A 20032-nucleotide genomic window follows, 5' to 3' on the forward strand; every position below is an offset into this window, starting at 1 on the left:
AGCGGCTCTTAGCTCCGGAGAGCATCGTACCTTGGTCTTTAGCGTCTTTTGTGGTCTACATCCTAGCAGAAAGCTTTTCCACTCTGTCTGGCAAGGAAAACCTGCGGGAGCACAGAAAGCATCTCCCATCGTGTTCTGGACGTTGCACGGAGGTCTGCCAAGTGTTTGGCATGAAGGAAAGAAAAGTTGTCCAAAACAGCTTCCAATCGAATAGTCATGTGATTGGAAGCGTCAGGAAAGTGGTAAGGTACTGTTTTCTATCAGTTGGCAAGCTGCGCACACAATCCCAGTGTTGTACAGCTTCCTTCTTCATCTTTCCGATGCTGCCGCTCTCTCCGGCTCCCGGAGCCGAAGAAGCGGCTTCTTCGCGCAAAGACGATTGTACCGCTCACAGTGCTCTCTTAGCGCCGCTTCTGCCGAAAGAAGCCCGGGAGCGGCTCTTAGCTCCGGAGAGCATCGTACCTTCGTCTTTAGCGTCTTTTGTGGTCTACATCCTAGCAGAAAGCTTTTCCACTCTGTCTGGCAAGGAAAACCTGCGGGAGCACAGAAAACATCTCCCATCGTGTTCTGGACGTTGCACGGAGGTCTGCCAAGTGTTTGGAATGAAGGAAAGAAAAGTTGTCCAAAACAGCTTCCAATCGAATATTCATGTGATTGGAAACGTCAGGAAAGTGGTAAGGTACTGTTTTCTATCACTTGGCAAGCTGCGCACACAATCCCAGTGTTGTACAGCTTCCTTCTTCACATTTCCGATGCTGCCGCTCTCTCCGGCTCCCGGAGCCGAAGAAGCGGCTTCTTCGCGCAAAGACGATTGTACCGCTCACAGTGCTCTCTTAGCGCCGCTTCTGCCGAAAGAAGCCCGGCAGCGGCTCTTAGCTCCGGAGAGCATCGTACCTTCGTCTTTAGCGTCTTTTGTGGTCTACATCCTAGCAGAAAGCTTTTCCACTCTGTCTGGCAAGGAAAACCTGCGGGAGCACAGAAAACATCTCCCATCGTGTTCTGGACGTTGCACGGAGGTCTGCCAAGTGCTTGGCATGAAGGAAAGGAAAGTTGTCCAAAACAGCTTCCAATCTAATATTCATGTGATTGGAAACATCAGGAAAGTGTAAGGTACTGTTTTCTATCAGTTGGAAAATTGCGCACACAATCCCAGTGTTGTACAGCTTCCTTCTTCACCTTTCCGATGCTGCCGCTCTCTCCGGCTCCCGGAGCCGAAGAAGCGGCTTCTTCGCGCAAAGACGATTGTACCGCTCACAGTGCTCTCTTAGCGCCGCTTCTGCCGAAAGAAGCCCGGGAGCGGCTCTTAGCTCCGGAGAGCATCGTACCTTCGTCTTTAGCGTCTTTTGTGGTCTACATCCTAGCAGAAAGCTTTTCCACTCTGTCTGGCAAGGAAAACCTGCGGGAGCACAGAAAACATCTCCCATCGTGTTCTGGACGTTGCACGGAGGTCTGCCAAGTGCCTGGCATGAAGGAAAGAAAAGTTGTCCAAAACAGCTTCCAATCGAATATTCATGTGATTGGAAACGTCAGGAAAGTGGTAAGGTACTGTTTTCTATCAGTTGGCAAGCTGCGCACACAATCCCAGTGTTGTACAGCTTCCTTCTTCACCTTTCCGATGCTGCCTCTCTCTCCGGCTCCCGGAGCCGAAGAAGCGGCTTCTTCGCGCAAAGACGATTGTACCGCTCACAGTGCTCTCTTAGCGCCGCTTCTGCCGAAAGAAGCCCGGGAGCGGCTCTTAGCTCCGGAGAGCATCGTACCTTCGTCTTTAGCGTCTTTTGTGGTCTACATCCTAGCAGAAAGCTTTTCCACTCTGTCTGGCAAGGAAAACCTGCGGGAGCACAGAAAACATCTCCCATCGTGTTCTGGACGTTGCACGGAGGTCTTCCAAGTGCTTGGCATGAAGGAAAGAAAAGTTGTCCAAAACAGCTTCCAATCGAATATTCATGTGATTGGAAACGTCAGGAAAGTGGTAAGGTACTGTTTTCTATCAGTTGGCAAGCTGCGCACACAAACCCAGTGTTGTACAGCTTCCTTCTTCACCTTTCCGATGCTGCCGCTCTCTCCGGCTCCCGGAGCCGAAGAAGCGGCTTCTTCGCGCAAAGACGATTGTACCGCTCACAGTGCTCTCTTAGCGCCGCTTCTGCCGAAAGAAGCCCGGGAGCGGCTCTTAGCTCCGGAGAGCATCGTACCTTCGTCTTTAGCGTCTTTTGTGGTCTACATCCTAGCAGAAAGCTTTTCCACTCTGTCTGGCAAGGAAAACCTGCGGGAGCACAGAAAACATCTCCCATCGTGTTCTGGACGTTGCACGGAGTTCTGCCAAGTGCTTGGCATGAAGGAAAGAAAAGTTGTCCAAAACAGCTTCCAATCGAATATTCATGTGATTGGAAGCGTCAGGAAAGTGTAAGGTACTGTTTTCTATCAGTTGGAAAGTTGCGCACACAATCCCAGTGTTGTACAGCTTCCTTCTTCACCTTTCCGATGCTGCCGCTCTCTCCGGCTCCCGGAGCCGAAGAAGCGGCTTCTTCGCGCAAAGACGATTGTACCGCTCACAGTGCTCTCTTAGCGCCGCTTCTGCCGAAAGAAGCCCGGGAGCGGCTCTTAGCTCCGGAGAGCATCGTACCTTCGTCTTTAGCGTCTTTTGTGGTCTACATCCTAGCAGAAAGCTTTTCCACTCTGTCTGGCAAGGAAAACCTGCGGGAGCACAGAAAACATCTCCCATCGTCTTCTGGACGTTGCACGGAGGTCTGCCAAGTGCTTGGCATGAAGGAAAGAAAAGTTGTCCAGAACAGCTTCCCAATCGAATATTCATGTGATTGGAATCGTCAGGAAAGTGGTAAGGTACTGTTTTCTATCAGTTGGCAAGCTGTGCACACAATCCCAGTGTTGTACAGCTTCCTTCTTCACCTTTCCGATGCTGCCGCTCTCTCCGGCTCCCGGAGCCGAAGAAGCGGCTTCTTCGCGCAAAGACGATTGTACCGCTCACAGTGCTCTCTTAGCGCCGCTTCTGCCGAAAGAAGCCCGGGAGCGGCTCTTAGCTCCGGAGAGCATCGTACCTTCGTCTTTAGCGTCTTTTGTGGTCTACTTCCTAGCAGAAAGCTTTTCCACCCTGTCTGGCAAGGAAAACCTGCGGGAGCACAGAAAACATCTCCCATCGTGTTCTGGACGTTGCACGGAGGTCTGCCAATTGCTTGGCATGAAGGAAAGGAAAGTTGTCCAAAACAGCTTCCAATCGAATATTCATGTGATTGGAAACGTCAGGAAAGTGTAAGGTACTGTTTTCTATCAGTTGGAAAGTTGCGCACACAATCCCAGTGTTGTACAGCTTCCTTCTTCACCTTTCCGATGCTGCCGCTCTCTCCGGCTCCAGGAGCCGAAGAAGCGGCTTCTTCGCACAAAGACGATTGTACCGCTCACAGTGCTCTCTTAGCGCCGCTTCTGCCGAAAGAAGCCCGGGAGCGGCTCTTATCTCCGGAGAGCATCGTACCTTCGTCTTTAGCGTCTTTTGTGGTCTACATGCTAGCAGAAAGCTTTTCCACTCTGTCTGGCAAGGAAAACCTGCGGGAGCACAGAAAACATCTCCCATCGTGTTCTGGACGTTGCACGGAGGTCTGCCAAGTGCTTGGCATGAAGGAAAGAAAAGTTGTCCAAAACAGCTTCCAATCGAATATTCATGTGATTGGAAACATCAGGAAAGTGTAAGGTACTGTTTTCTATCAGTTGGAAAGTTGCGCACACAATCCCAGTGTTGTACAGCTTCCTTCTTCACCTTTCCGATGCTGCCGCTCTCTCCGGCTCCCGGAGCCGAAGAAGCGGCTTCTTCGCGCAAAGACGATTGTACCGCTCACAGTGCTCTCTTAGCGCCGCTTCTGCCGAAAGAAGCCCGGGAGCGGCTCTTAGCTCCGGAGAGCATCGTACCTTCGTCTTTAGCGTCTTTTGTGGTCTACATCCTAGCAGAAAGCTTTTCCACTCTGTCTGGCAAGGAAAACCTGCGGGAGCACAGTAAACATCTCCCATCGTGTTCTGGACGTTGCACGGAGGTCTGCCAAGTGTTTGGCATGAAGGAAAGAAAAGTTGTCCAAAACAGCTTCCAATCGAATATTCATGTGATTGGAAACGTCAGGAAAGTGGTAAGGTACTGTTTTCTATCAGTTGGCAAGCTGCGCACACAATCCCAGTGTTGTACAGCTTCCTTCTTCACCTTTCCGATGCTGCCGCTCTCTCCGGCTCCCGGAGCCGAAGAAGCGGCTTCTTCGCGCAAAGACGATTGTACTGCTCACAGTGCTCTCTTAGCGCCGCTTCTGCCGAAAGAAGCCCGGGAGCGGCTCTTAGCTCCGGAGAGCATCGTACCTTCGTCTTTAGCGTCTTTTGCGGTCTACATCCTAGCAGAAAGCTTTTCCACTCTCTCTGGCAAGGAAAACCTGCGGGAGCACAGAAAACATCTCCCATCGTGTTCTGGACGTTGCACGGAGGTCTGCCAAGTGCTTGGCATGAAGGAAAGAAAAGTTGTCCAAACAGATTCCAATCCAATATTCATGTGATTGGAAACGTCAGGAAAGTGGTAAGGTACTGTTTTCTATCAGTTGGCAAGCTGCGCACACAATCCCAGTGTTGTACAGCTTCCTTCTTCACCTTTCCGATGCTGCCGCTCTCTCCGGCTCCCGGAGCCGAAGAAGCGGCTTCTTCGCGCAAAGACGATTGTACCACTCACAGTGCTCTCTTAGCGCGGCTTCTGCCGAAAGAAGCCCGGGAGCGGCTCTTATCTCCGGAGAGCATCGTACCTTCGTCTTTAGCGTCTTTTGTGGTCTACATCCTAGCAGAAAGCTTTTCCACTCTGTCTGGCAAGGAAAACCTGCGGGAGCACAGAAAACATCTCCCATCGTGTTCTGGACGTTGCACGGAGGTCTGCCAAGTGCTTGGCATGAAGGAAAGAAAAGTTGTCCAAAACAGCTTCCAATCGAATATTCATGTGATTGGAAACGTCAGGAAAGTGGTAAGGTACTGTTTTCTATCAGTTGGCAAGCTGCGCACACAATCCCAGTGTTGTACAGCTTCCTTCTTCACCTTTCCGATGCTGCCGCTCTCTCCGGCTCCCGGAGCCGAAGAAGCGGCTTCTTCGCGCAATGATGATTGTACCGCTCACAGTGCTCTCTTAGCGCCGCTTCTGCCGAAAGAAGCCCGGGAGCGGCTCTTAGCTCCGGACAGCATCGTACCTTCGTCTTTAGCGTCTTTTGTGGTCTACATCCTAGCAGAAAGCTTTTCCACTCTGTCTGGCAAGGAAAACCTGCGGGAGCACAGAAAACATCTCCCATCGTGTTCTGGACGTTGCACGGAGGTCTGCCAAGTGTTTGGCATGAAGGAAAGAAAAGTTGTCCAAAACAGCTTCCAATCGAATAGTCATGTGATTGGAAACGTCAGGAAAGTGGTAAGGTACTGTTTTCTATCAGTTGGCAAGCTGCGCACACAATCCCAGTGTTGTACAGCTTCCTTCTTCACCTTTCCGATGCTGCCGCTCTCTCCGGCTCCCGGAGCCGAAGAAGCGGCTTCTTCGCGCAATGATGATTGTACCGCTCACAGTGCTCTCTTAGCGCCGCTTCTGCCGAAAGAAGCCCGGGAGCGGCTCTTAGCTCCGGACAGCATCGTACCTTCGTCTTTAGCGTCTTTTGTGGTCTACATCCTAGCAGAAAGCTTTTCCACTCTGTCTGGCAAGGAAAACCTGCGGGAGCACAGAAAACATCTCCCATCGTGTTCTGGACGTTGCACGGAGGTCTGCCAAGTGCTTGGCATGAAGGAAAGAAAAGTTGTCGAAAACAGCTTCCAATCAAATATTCATGTGATTGGAAACGTCAGGAAAGTGGTAAGGTACTGTTTTCTATCAGTTGGCAAGCTGCGCACACAATCCCAGTGTTGTACAGCTTCCTTCTTCACCTTTCCGATGCTGCCGCTCTCTCCGGCTCCCGGAGCCGAAGAAGCGGCTTCTTCGCGCAAAGACGATTGTACTGCTCACAGTGATCTCTTAGCGCCGCTTCTGCCGAAAGAAGCCCGGGAGCGGCTCTTATCTCCGGACAGCATCGTACCTTCGTCTTTAGCGTCTTTTGTGGTCTACATCCTAGCAGAAAGCTTTTCCACTCTGTCTGGCAAGGAAAACCTGCGGGAGCACAGAAAACATCTCCCATCGTGTTCTGGACGTTGCACGGAGGTCTGCCAAGTGCTTGGCATGAAGGAAAGAAAAGTTGTCGAAAACAGCTTCCAATCAAATATTCATGTGATTGGAAACGTCAGGAAAGTGGTAAGGTACTGTTTTCTATCAGTTGGCAAGCTGCGCACACAATCCCAGTGTTGTACAGCTTCCTTCTTCACCTTTCCGATGCTGCCGCTCTCTCCGGCTCCCGGAGCCGAAGAAGCGGCTTCTTCGCGCAAAGACGATTGTACTGCTCACAGTGATCTCTTAGCGCCGCTTCTGCCGAAAGAAGCCCGGGAGCGGCTCTTATCTCCGGAGAGCATCGTACCTTCGTCTTTAGCGTCTTTTGTGGTCTACATCCTAGCAGAAAGCTTTTCCACTCTGTCTGGCAAGGAAAACCTGCGGGAGCACAGAAAACATCTCCCATCGTGTTCTGGACGTTGCACGGAGGTCTGCCAAGTGTTTGGCATGAAGGAAAGAAAAGTTGTCCAAAACAGCTTCCAATCGAATATTCATGTCATTGGAAACGTCAGGAAAGTGGTAAGGTACTGTTTTCTATCAGTTGGCAAGCTGCGCACACAATCCCAGTGTTGTACAGCTTCCTTCTTCACCTTTCCGATGCTGCCGCTCTCTCCGGCTCCCGGAGCCGAAGAAGCGGCTTCTTCGCGCAAAGACGATTGTACCGCTCACAGTGCTCTCTTAGCGCCGCTTCTGCCGAAAGAAGCCCGGGAGCGGCTCTTAGCTCCGGAGAGCATCGTACCTTCGTCTTTAGCGTCTTTTGTGGTCTACATCCTAGCAGAAAGCTTTTCCACTCTGTCTGGCAAGGAAAACCTGCGGGAGCACAGAAAACATCTCCCATCGTGTTCTGGACGTTGCACAGCGGTCTGCCAAGTGTTTGGCATGAAGGAAAGAAAAGCTGTCCAAAACAGCTTCCAATCGAATATTCATGTGATTGGAAACGTCAGGAAAGTGGTAAGGTACTGTTTTCTATCAGTTGGCAAGCTGCGCACACAATCCCAGTGTTGTACAGCTTCCTTCTTCACCTTTCCGATGCTGCCGCTCTCTCCGGCTCCCGGAGCCGAAGAAGCGGCTTCTTCGCGCAAAGACGATTGTACCGCTCACAGTGCTCTCTTAGCGCCGCTTCTGCCGAAAGAAGCCCGGGAGCGGCTCTTAGCTCCGGACAGCATCGTACCTTCGTCTTTAGCGTCTTTTGTGGTCTACATCCTAGCAGAAAGCTTTTCCACTCTGTCTGGCAAGGAAAACCTGCGGGAGCACAGAAAACATCTCCCATCGTGTTCTGGACGTTGCACGGAGGTCTGCCAAGTGCTTGGCATGAAGAAAAGAAAAGTTGTCCAAAACAGCTTCCAATCGAATATTCATGTGATTGGAAACGTCAGGAAAGTGGTAAGGTACTGTTTTCTATCAGTTGGCAAGCTGCGCACACAATCCCAGTGTTGTACAGCTTCCTTCTTCACCTTTCCGATGCTGCCGCTCTCTCCGGCTCCCGGAGCCGAAGAAGCGGCTTCTTCGCGCAAAGACCATTGTACCGCTCACAGTGCTCTCTTAGCGCCGCTTCTGCCGAAAGAAGCCCGGGAGCGGCTCTTAGCTCCGGACAGCATCGTACCTTCGTCTTTAGCGTCTTTTGTGGTCTACATGCTAGCAGAAAGCTTTTCCACTCTGTCTGGCAAGGAAAACCTGCGGGAGCACAGAAAACATCTCCCATCGTGTTCTGGACGTTGCACGGAGGTCTGCCAAGTGTTTGGCATGAAGGAAAGAAAAGTTGTCCAAAACAGCTTCCAATCGAATATTCATGTGATTGGAAACGTCAGGAAAGTGGTAAGGTACTGTATTCTATCAATTGGCAAGCTGCGCACACAATCCCAGTGTTGTACAGCTTCCTTCTTCACCTTTCCGATGCTGCCGCTCTCTCCGGCTCCCGGAGCCGAAGAAGCGGCTTCTTCGCGCAAAGACGATTGTACCGCTCACAGTGCTCTCTTAGCGCCGCTTCTGCCGAAAGAAGCCCGGGAGCGGCTCTTAGCTCTGGAGAGCATCGTACCTTCGTCTTTAGCGTCTTTTGTGGTCTACATCCTAGCAGAAAGCTTTTCCACTCTGTCTGGCAAGGAAAACCTGCGGGAGCACAGAAAACATCTCCCATCGTGTTCTGGACGTTGCACAGCGGTCTGCCAAGTGTTTGGCATGAAGGAAAGAAAAGCTGTCCAAAACAGCTTCTTATCGAATATTCATGTGATTGGAAACGTCAGGAAAGTGGTATGGTACTGTTTTCTATCAGTTGGCAAGCTGCGCACACAATCCCAGTGTTGTACAGCTTCCTTCTTCACCTTTCCGATGCTGCCGCTCTCTCCGGCTCCCGGAGCCGAAGAAGCGGCTTCTTCGCGCAAAGACGATTGTACCGCTCACAGTGCGCTCTTAGCGCCGCTTCTGCCAAAAGAAGCCCGGGAGCGGCTCTTAGCTCCGGAGAGCATCGTACCTTCGTCTTTAGCGTCTTTTGTGGTCTACATCCTAGCAGAAAGCTTTTCCACTCTGTCTGGCAAGGAAAACCTGCGGGAGCACAGAAAACATCTCCCATCGTGTTCTGGACGTTGCACGGAGGTCTGCCAAGTGCTTGGCATGAAGGAAAGAAAAGTTGTCCAAAACAGCTTCCAATCGAATATTCATGTGATTGGAAGCGTCAGGAAAGTGGAAGGTACTGTTTTCTATCAGTTGGAAAGTTGCGCACACAATCCCAGTGTTGTACAGCTTCCTTCTTCACCTTTCCGATGCTGCCGCTCTCTCCGGCTCCCGGAGCCGAAGAAGCGGCTTCTTCGCGCAAAGACCATTGTACCGCTCACAGTGCTCTCTTAGCGCCGCTTCTGCCGAAAGAAGCCCGGGAGCGGCTCTTAGCTCCGGAGAGCATCGTACCTTCGTCTTTAGCGTCTTTTGTGGTCTACATCCTAGCAGAAAGCTTTTCCACTCTGTCTGGCAAGGAAAACCTGCGGGAGCACAGAAAACATCTCCCATCGTGTTCTGGACGTTGCACGGAGGTCTGCCAAGTGTTTGGCATGAAGGAAAGAAAAGTTGTCCAAAACAGCTTCCAATCGAATATTCATGTGATTGGAAACGTCAGGAAAGTGGTAAGGTACTGTTTTCTATCAGTTGGCAAGCTGCGCACACAATCCCAGTGTTGTACAGCTTCCTTCTTCACCTTTCCGATGCTGCCGCTCTCTCCGGCTCCCGGAGCCGAAGAAGCGGCTTCTTCGCGCCAAGACGATTGTACCGCTCACAGTGCTCTCTTAGCGCCGCTTCTGCCGAAAGAAGCCCGGGAGCGGCTCTTAGCTCCGGAGAGCATCGTACCTTCGTCTTTAGCGTCTTTTGTGGTCTACATCCTAGCAGAAAGCTTTTCCACTCTGTCTGGCAAGGAAAACCTGCGGGAGCACAGAAAACATCTCCCATCGTGTTCTGGACGTTGCACGGAGGTCTGCCAAGTGCTTGGCATGAAGGAAAGAAAAGTTGCCCAAAACAGCTTCCAATCGAATATTCATGTGATTGGAAACGTCAGGAAAGTGGTAAGGTACTGTTTTCTATCACTTGGCAAGCTGCGCACACAATCCCAGTGTTGTACAGCTTCCTTCTTCACCTTTCCGATGCTGCCGCTCTCTCCGGCTCCCGGAGCCGAAGAAGCGGCTTCTTCGCGCAAAGACGATTGTACCGCTCACAGTGCGCTCTTAGCGCCGCTTCTGCCGAAAGAAGCCCGGGAGCGGCTCTTAGCTCCGGAGAGCATCGTACCTTCGTCTTTAGCGTCTTTTGTGGTCTACTTCCTAGCAGAAAGCTTTTCCACTCTGTCTGGCAAGGAAAACCTGCGGGAGCACAGAAAACATCTCCCATCGTGTTCTGGACGTTGCACGGAGGTCTGCCAAGTGCTTGGCATGAAGGAAAGAAAAGTTGTCCAAAACAGCTTCCAATCGAATATTCATGTGATTGGAAGCGTCAGGAAAGTGTAAGGTACTGTTTTCTATCAGTTGGAAAGTTGCGCACACAATCCCAGTGTTGTACAGCTTCCTTCTTCACCTTTCCGATGCTGCCGCTCTCTACGGCTCCCGGAGCCGAAGAAGCGGCTTCTTCGCGCAAAGACGATTGTACCGCTCACAGTGCTCTCTTAGCGCCGCTTCTGCCGAAAGAAGCCCGGGAGCGGCTCTTAGCTCCGGAGAGCATCGTACCTTCGTCTTTAGCGTCTTTTGTGGTCTACATCCTAGCAGAAAGCTTTTCCACTCTGTCTGGCAAGGAAAACCTGCGGGAGCACAGAAAACATCTCCCATCGTGTTCTGGACGTTGCACGGAGGTCTGCCAAGTGTTTGGCATGAAGGAAAGAAAAGTTGTCCAAAACAGCTTCCAATCGAATATTCATGTGATTGGAAACGTCAGGAAAGTGGTAAGGTACTGTTTTCTATCAGTTGGCAAGCTGCGCACACAATCCCAGTGTTGTACAGCTTCCTTCTTCACCTTTCCGATGCTGCCGCTCTCTCCGGCTCCCGGAGCCGAAGAAGCGGCTTCTTCGCGCAAAGACGATTGTACCGCTCACAGTGCTCTCTTAGCGCCGCTTCTGCCGAAAGAAGCCCGGGAGCGGCTCTTAGCTCCGGAGAGCATCGTACCTTCGTCTTTAGCGTCTTTTGTGGTCTACATCCTAGCAGAAAGCTTTTCCACTCTGTCTGGCAAGAAAAACCTGCGCGAGCACAGAAAACATCTCCCATCGTGTTCTGGACGTTGCACGGAGGTCTGCCAAGTGTTTGGCATGAAGGAAAGAAAAGTTGTCCAAAACAGCTTCCAATCGAATATTCATGTGATTGGAAACGTCAGGAAAGTGGTAAGGTACTGTTTTCTATCAGTTGGCAAGCTGCGCACACAATCCCAGTGTTGTACAGCTTCCTTCTTCACCTTTCCGATGCTGCCGCTCTCTCCGGCTCCCGGAGCCGAAGAAGCGGCTTCTTCGCGCAAAGACGATTGTACCGCTCACAGTGTGCTCTTAGCGCCGCTTCTGCCAAAAGAAGCCCGGGAGCGGCTCTTAGCTTCGGAGAGCATCGTACATTCGTCTTTAGCGTCTTTTGTGGTCTACATCCTAGCAGAAAGCTTTTCCACTCTGTCTGGCAAGGAAAACCTGCGGGAGCACAGAAAACATCTCCCATCGTGTTCTGGACGTTGCACGGAGGTCTGCCAAGTGTTTGGCATGAAGGAAAGAAAAGTTGTCCAAAACAGCTACCAATCGAATAGTCATGTGATTGGAAACGTCAGGAAAGTGGTAAGGTACTGTTTTCTATCAGTTGGCAAGCTGCGCACACAATCCCAGTGTTGTACAGCTTCCTTCTTCACCTTTCCGATGCTGCCGCTCTCTCCGGCTCCCGGAGCCGAAGAAGCGGCTTCTTCGCGCAATGATGATTGTACCGCTCACAGTGCTCTCTTAGCGCCGCTTCTGCCGAAAGAAGCCCGGGAGCGGCTCTTAGCTCCGGACAGCATCGTACCTTCGTCTTTAGCGTCTTTTGTGGTCTACATCCTAGCAGAAAGCTTTTCCACTCTGTCTGGCAAGGAAAACCTGCGGGAGCACAGAAAACATCTCCCATCGTGTTCTGGACGTTGCACGGAGGTCTGCCAAGTGTTTGGCATGAAGGAAAGAAAAGTTGTCCAAAACAGCTTCCAATCGAATATTCATGTGATTGGAAACGTCAGGAAAGTGGTAAGGTACTGTTTTCTATCAGTTGGCAAGCTGCGCACACAATCCCAGTGTTGTACAGCTTCCTTCTTCACCTTTCCGATGCTGCCGCTCTCTACGGCTCCTGGAGCCGAAGAAGCGGCTTCTTCGCGCAATGATGATTGTACTGCTCACAGTGCTCTCTTAGCGCCGCTTCTGCCGAAAGAAGCCCGGGAGCGGCTCTTAGCTCCGGACAGCATCGTACCTTCGTCTTTAGCGTCTTTTGTGGTCTACATCCTAGCAGAAAGCTTTTCCACTCTGTCTGGCAAGGAAAACCTGCGGGAGCACAGAAAACATCTCCCATCGTGTTCTGGACGTTGCACGGAGGTCTGCCAAGTGCTTGGCATGAAGGAAAGAAAAGTTGTCGAAAACAGCTTCCAATCAAATATTCATGTGATTGGAAACGTCAGGAAAGTGGTAAGGTACTGTTTTCTATCAGTTGGCAAGCTGCGCACACAATCCCAGTGTTGTACAGCTTCCTTCTTCACCTTTCCGATGCTGCCGCTCTCTCCGGCTCCCGGAGCCGAAGAAGCGGCTTCTTCGCGCAAAGACGATTGTACTGCTCACAGTGATCTCTTAGCGCCGCTTCTGCCGAAAGAAGCCCGGGAGCGGCTCTTATCTCCGGAGAGCATCGTACCTTCGTCTTTAGCGTCTTTTGTGGTCTACATCCTAGCAGAAAGCTTTTCCACTCTGTCTGGCAAGGAAAACCTGCGGGAGCACAGAAAACATCTCCCATCGTGTTCTGGACGTTGCACGGAGGTCTGCCAAGTGTTTGGCATGAAGGAAAGAAAAGTTGTCCAAAACAGCTTCCAATCGAATATTCATGTCATTGGAAACGTCAGGAAAGTGGTAAGGTACTGTTTTCTATCAGTTGGCAAGCTGCGCACACAATCCCAGTGTTGTACAGCTTCCTTCTTCACCTTTCCGATGCTGCCGCTCTCTCCGGCTCCCGGAGCCGAAGAAGCGGCTTCTTCGCGCAAAGACGATTGTACCGCTCACAGTGCTCTCTTAGCGCCGCTTCTGCCGAAAGAAGCCCGGGAGCGGCTCTTAGCTCCGGAGAGCATCGTACCTTCGTCTTTAGCGTCTTTTGTGGTCTACATCCTAGCAGAAAGCTTTTCCACTCTGTCTGGCAAGGAAAACCTGCGGGAGCACAGAAAACATCTCCCATCGTGTTCTGGACGTTGCACAGCGGTCTGCCAAGTGTTTGGCATGAAGGAAAGAAAAGCTGTCCAAAACAGCTTCCAATCGAATATTCATGTGATTGGAAACGTCAGGAAAGTGGTAAGGTACTGTTTTCTATCAGTTGGCAAGCTGCGCACACAATCCCAGTGTTGTACAGCTTCCTTCTTCACCTTTCCGATGCTGCCGCTCTCTCCGGCTCCCGGAGCCGAAGAAGCGGCTTCTTCGCGCAAAGACGATTGTACCGCTCACAGTGCTCTCTTAGCGCCGCTTCTGCCGAAAGAAGCCCGGGAGCGGCTCTTAGCTCCGGACAGCATCGTACCTTCGTCTTTAGCGTCTTTTGTGGTCTACATCCTAGCAGAAAGCTTTTCCACTCTGTCTGGCAAGGAAAACCTGCGGGAGCACAGAAAACATCTCCCATCGTGTTCTGGACGTTGCACGGAGGTCTGCCAAGTGCTTGGCATGAAGAAAAGAAAAGTTGTCCAAAACAGCTTCCAATCGAATATTCATGTGATTGGAAACGTCAGGAAAGTGGTAAGGTACTGTTTTCTATCAGTTGGCAAGCTGCGCACACAATCCCAGTGTTGTACAGCTTCCTTCTTCACCTTTCCGATGCTGCCGCTCTCTCCGGCTCCCGGAGCCGAAGAAGCGGCTTCTTCGCGCAAAGACGATTGTACCGCTCACAGTGCTCTCTTAGCGCCGCTTCTGCCGAAAGAAGCCCGGGAGCGGCTCTTAGCTCCGGAGAGCATCGTACCTTCGTCTTTAGCGTCTTTTGTGGTCTACATCCTAGCAGAAAGCTTTTCCACTCTGTCTGGCAAGGAAAACCTGCGCGAGCACAGAAGACATCTCCCATCGTGTTCTGGACGTTGCACGGAGGTCTGCCAAGTGTTTGGCATGAAGGAAAGAAAAGTTGTCGAAAACAGCTTCCAATCGAATATTCATGTGATTGGAAACGTCAGGAAAGTGGTAAGGTACTGTTTTCTATCAGTTGGCAAGCTGCGCACACAATCCCAGTGTTGTACAGCTTCCTTCTTCACCTTTCCGATGCTGCCGCTCTCTCCGGCTCCCGGAGCCGAAGAAGCGGCTTCTTCGCGCAAAGACGATTGTACCGCTCACAGTGCTCTCTTAGCGCCGCTTCTGCCGAAAGAAGCCCGGGAGCGGCTCTTAGCTCCGGAGAGCATCGTACCTTCGTCTTTAGCGTCTTTTGTGGTCTACATCCTAGCAGAAAGCTTTTCCACTCTGTCTGGCAAGGAAAACCTGCGGGAGCACAGAAAACATCTCCCATCGCGTTCTGGACGTTGCACAGCGGTCTGCCAAGTGTTTGGCATGAAGGAAAGAAAAGCTGTCCAAAACAGCTTCTTATCGAAAATTCATGTGATTGGAAACGTCAGGAAAGTGGTAAGGTACTGTTTTCTATCAGTTGGCAAGCTGCGCACACAATCCCAGTGTTGTACAGCTTCCTTCTTCACCTTTCCGATGCTGCCGCTCTCTCCGGCTCCCGGAGCCGAAGAAGCGGCTTCTTCGCGCAAAGACCATTGTACCGCTCACAGTGCTCTCTTAGCGCCGTTTCTGCCGAAAGAAGCCCGGGAGCGGCTCTTAGCTCCGGAGAGCATCGTACCTTCGTCTTTAGCGTCTTTTGTGGTCTACATCCTAGCAGAAAGCTTTTCCACTCTGTCTGGCAAGGAAAACCTGCGGGAGCACAGAAAACATCTCCCATCGTGTTCTGGACGTTGCACGGAGGTCTGCCAAGTGCTTGGCATGAAGGAAAGAAAAGCTGTCCAAAACAGCTTCCAATCGAATATTCATGTGATTGGAAACGTCAGGAAAGTGGTAAGGTACTGTTTTCTATCATTTGGCAAGCTGCGCACACAATCCCAGTGTTGTACAGCTTCCTTCTTCACCATTCCGATGCTGCCGCTCTCTCCGGCTCCCGGAGGCGAAGAAGCGGCTTCTTCGTGCAAAGACGATTGTACCGCTCACAGTGCTCTCTTAGCGCCGCTTCTGCCGAAAGAAGCCCGGGAGCGGCTCTTAGCTCCGGAGAGCATCGTACCTTCGTCTTTAGCGTCTTTTGTGGTCTACATCCTAGCAGAAAGCTTTTCCACTCTGTCTGGCAAGGAAAACCTGCGGGAGCACAGAAAACATCTCCCATCGTTTTCTGGACGTTGCACGGAGGTCTGCCAAGTGCTTGGCATGAAGGAAAGAAGAGTTGTCCAAAACAGGTTCCAATCGAATATTCATGTGATTGGAAACGTCAGGGAAGTGGTAAGGTACTGTTTTCTATCAGTTGGCAAGCTGCGCACACAATCCCAGTGTTGTACAGCTTCCTTCTTCACCTTTCCGATGCTGCCGCTCTCTCCGGCTCCCGGAGCCGAAGAAGCGGCTTCTTCGCGCAAAGACGATTGTACCGCTCACAGTGCTCCTTTAGCGCCGCTTCTGCCGAAAGAAGCCCGGGAGCGGCTCTTAGCTCCGGAGAGCATCGTACCTTCGTCTTTAGCGTCTTTTGTGGTCTACATCCTAGCAGAAAGGTTTTCCACTCTGTCTGGCAAGGAAAACCTGCGGGAGCACAGAAAACATCTCCCATCGTGTTCTGGACGTTGCACGGAGGTCTGCCAAGTGCTTGGCATGAAGGAAAGAAAAGCTGTCCAAAACAGCTTCCAATCGAATATTCATGTGATTGGAAACGTCAGGAAGGTGTAAGGTACTGTTTTCTATCAGTTGGCAAGCTGCGCACACAATCCCAGTGTTGTACAGCTTCCTTCTTCACCTTTCCGATGCTGCCGCTCTCTCCGGCTCCCGGAGCTGAAGAAGCGGCTTCTTCGCGCAAAGACGATTGTACCGCTCACAGTGACCTCTTAGCGCCGCTTCTTCCGAAAGAAGCCCGGGAGTGGCTCTTATCTCCGGAGAGCATCGTACCTTCGTCTTTAGCGTCTTTTGTGGTCTACATCCTAGCAGAAAGCTTTTCCACTCTGTCTGGCAAGGAAAACCTGCGGGAGCACAGAAAACATCTCCCATCGTCTTCTGGACGTTGCACGGAGGTCTGCCAAGTGTTTGGCATGAAGGATAGAAAAGTTGTCCAAAACAGCTTCCAATCGAATATTCATGTGATTGGAAACGTCAGGAAAGTGGTAAGGTACTGTTTTCTATCAGTTGGCAAGCTGCGCACACAATCCCAGTGTTGTACAGCTTCCTTCTTCACCTTTCCGATGCTGCCGCTCTCTCCGGCTCCCGGAGCCGAAGAAGCGGCTTCTTCGCGCAAAGACGATTGTACCGCTCACAGTGCTCTCTTAGCGCCGCTTCTGCCGAAAGAAGCCCGGGAGCGGCTCTTAGCTCCGGAGAGCATCGTACCTTCGTCTTTAGCGTCTTTTGTGGTCTACATCCTAGCAGAAAGCTTTTCCACTCTGTCTGGCAAGGAAAACCTGCGGGAGCACAGAAAACATCTCCCATCGTGTTCTGGACGTTGCACGGAGGTCTGCCAAGTGCTTGGCATGAAGGAAAGAAAAGTTGTCCAAAACAGCTTCCAATCGAATATTCATGTGATTGGAAACGTCAGGAAAGTGGTAAGGTACTGTTTTCTATCAGTTGGCAAGCTGCGCACACAATCCCAGTGTTGTACAGCTTCCTTCTTCACCTTTCCGATGCTGCCGCTCTCTCCGGCTCCCGGAGCCGAAGAAGCGGCTTCTTCGCGCAAAGACGATTGTACCGCTCACAGCGCTCTCTTAGCGCCGCTTCTGCCGAAAGAAGCCCGGGTGCGGCTCTTAGCTCCGGAGAGCATCGTACCTTCGTCTTTAGCGTCTTTTGTGGTCTACATCCTAGCAGAAAGCTTTTCCACTCTGTCTGGCAAGGAAAACCTGCGGGAGCACAGAAAACATCTCCCATCGTGTTCTGGATGTTGCACGGAGGTCTGCCAAGTGCTTGGCATGAAGGAAAGAAAAGTTGTCCAAAACAGCTTCCAATCGAATATTCATGTGATTGGAAACGTCAGGAAAGTGGTAAGGTACTGTTTTCTATCAGTTGGCAAGCTGCGCACACAATCCCAGTGTTGTACAGCTTCCTTCTTCACCTTTCCGATGCTGCCGCTCTCTCCGGCTCCCGGTGCCGAAGAAGCGCCTTCTTCGCGCAAAGACGATTGTACCGCTCACAGTGCTCTCTTAGCGCCGCTTCTGCCGAAAGAAGCCCGGGAGCGGCTCTTAGCTCTGGAGAGCATCGTACTTTCGTCTTTAGCGTCTTTTGTGGTCTACATCCTAGCAGAAAGCTTTTCCACTCTGTCTGGCAAGGAAAACCTGCGGGAGCACAGAAAACATCTCCCATCGTGTTCTGGACGTTGCACGGAGGTCTGCCAAGTGCTTGGCATGAAGGAAAGAAAAGTTTTCGAAAACAGCTTCCAATCGAATATTCATGTGATTGGAAACGTCAGGAAAGTGGTAAGGTACTGTTTTCTATCAGTTGGCAAGCTGCGCACACAATCCCAGTGTTGTACAGCTTCCTTCTTCACCTTTCCGATGCTGCCGCTCTCTCCGGCTCCCGGAGCCGAAGAAGCGGCTTCTTCGCGCAAAGACGATTGTACCGCTCACAGTGCTCTCTTAGCGCCGCTTCTGCCGAAAGAAGCCCGGGAGCGGCTCTTAGCTCCGGACAGCATCGTACCTTCGTCTTTAGCGTCTTTTGTGGTCTACATCCTAGCAGAAAGCTTTTCCACTCTGTCTGGCAAGGAAAACATGCGGGAGCACAGAAAACATCTCCCATCGTGTTCTGGACGTTGCACGGAGGTCTGCCAAGTGCTTGGCATGAAGGAAAGAAAAGTTGTCCAAAACAGCTTCCAATCGAATATTCATGTGATTGGAAACCTCAGGAAAGTGGTAAGGTACTGTTTTCTATCAGTTGGCAAGCTGCGCACACAATCCCAGTGTTGTACAGCTTCCTTCTTCACCTTTCCGATGCTGCCGCTCTCTCCGGCTCCCGGAGCCGAAGAAGCGGCTTCTTCGCGCAAAGACGATTGTACCGCTCACAGTGCTCTCTTAGCGCCGCTTCTGCCGAAAGAAGCCCGGGTGCGGCTCTTAGCTCTGGAGAGCATCGTACCTTCGTCTTTAGCGTCTTTTGTGGTCTACATCCTAGCAGAAAGCTTTTCCACTCTGTCTGGCAAGGAAAACCTGCGGGAGCACAGAAAACATCTCCCATCGTGTTCTGGACGTTGCACAGAGGTCTGCCAAGTGTTTGGCATGAAGGAAAGAAAAGTTGTCCAAAACAGCTTCCAATCGAATATTCATGTGATTGGAAACGTCAGGAAAGTGGTAAGGTACTGTTTTCTATCAGTTGGCAAGCTGCGCACACAATCCCAGTGTTGTACAGCTTCCTTCTTCACCTTTCCGATGCTGCCGCTCTCTCCGGCTCCCGGAGCCGAAGAAGCGGCTTCTTCGCGCAAAGACGATTGTACCGCTCACAGTGCTCTCTTAGCGCCGCTTCTGCCGAAAGAAGCCCGGGAGCGGCTCTTAGCTCCGGAGAGCATCGTACCTGCGTCTTTAGCGTCTTTTGTGGTCTACATCCTAGCAGAAAGCTTTTCCACTCTGTCTGGCAAGGAAAACCTGCGGGAGCACAGAAAACATCTCCCATCGTGTTCTGGACGTTGCACGGAGGTCTGCCAAGTGTTTGGCATGAAGGAAAGAAAAGTTGTCCAAAACAGCTTCCAATCGAATATTCATGTGATTGGAAACGTCAGGAAAGTGGTAAGGTACTGTTTTCTATCAGTTGGCAAGCTGCGCACACAATCCCAGTGTTGTACAGCTTCCTTCTTCACCTTTCCGATGCTGCCGCTCTCTCCGGCTCCCGGAGCCGAAGAAGCGGCTTCTTCGCGCAAAGACGATTGTACCGCTCACAGTGCTCTCTTAGCGCCGCTTCTGCCGAAAGAAGCCCGGGAGCGGCTCTTAGCTCCGGAGAGCATCGTACCTTCGTCTTTAGCGTCTTTTGTGGTCTACATCCTAGCAGAAAGCTTTTCCACTCAGTCTGGCAAGGAAAACCTGCGGGAGCACAGAAAACATCTCCCATCGTGTTCTGGACGTTGCACGGAGGTCTGCCAAGTGTTTGGCATGAAGAAAAGAAAAGTTGTCCAAAACAGCTTCCAATCGAATATTCATGTGATTGGAAACGTCAGGAAAGTGGTAAGGTACTGTTTTCTATCAGTTGGCAAGCTGCGCACACAATCCCAGTGTTGTACAGCTTCCTTCTTCACCTTTCCGATGCTGCCGCTCTCTCCGGCTCCCGGAGCCGAAGAAGCGGCTTCTTCGCGCAAAGACGATTGTACCGCTCACAGTGCTCTCTTAGCGCCGCTTCTGCCGAAAGAAGCCCGGGAGCGGCTCTTAGCTCCGGAGAGCATCGTACCTTCGTCTTTAGCGTCTTTTGTGGTCTACATCCTAGCAGAAAGCTTTTCCACTCTGTCTGGCAAGGAAAACCTGCGGGAGCACAGAAAACATCTCCCATCGTGTTCTGGACGTTGCACGGAGGTCTGCCAAGTGCTTGGCATGAAGGAAAGAAAAGTTGTCCAAAACAGCTTCCAATCGAATATTCATGTGATTGGAAGCGTCAGGAAAGTGGTAAGGTACTGTTTTCTATCAGTTGGCAAGCTGCGCACACAATCCCAGTGTTGTACAGCTTCCTTCTTCACCTTTCCGATGCTGCCGCTCTCTCCGGCTCCCGGAGCCGAAGAAGCGGCTTCTTCGCGCAAAGACGATTGTACCGCTCACAGTGCTCTCTTAGCGCCGCTTCTGCCGAAAGAAGCCCGGGAGCGGCTCTTAGCTCCGGAGAGCATCGTACCTTCGTCTTTAGCGTCTTTTGTGGTCTACATCCTAGCAGAAAGCTTTTCCACTCTGTCTGGCAAGGAAAACCTGCGGGAGCACAGAAAACATCTCCCATCGTGTTCTGGACGTTGCACGCAGGTCTGCCAAGTGCTT

Source organism: Ammospiza nelsoni, chromosome 12 (genome assembly GCF_027579445.1).
Source record: "Ammospiza nelsoni isolate bAmmNel1 chromosome 12, bAmmNel1.pri, whole genome shotgun sequence".
NCBI classification, from domain to species: domain Eukaryota; kingdom Metazoa; phylum Chordata; class Aves; order Passeriformes; family Passerellidae; genus Ammospiza; species Ammospiza nelsoni.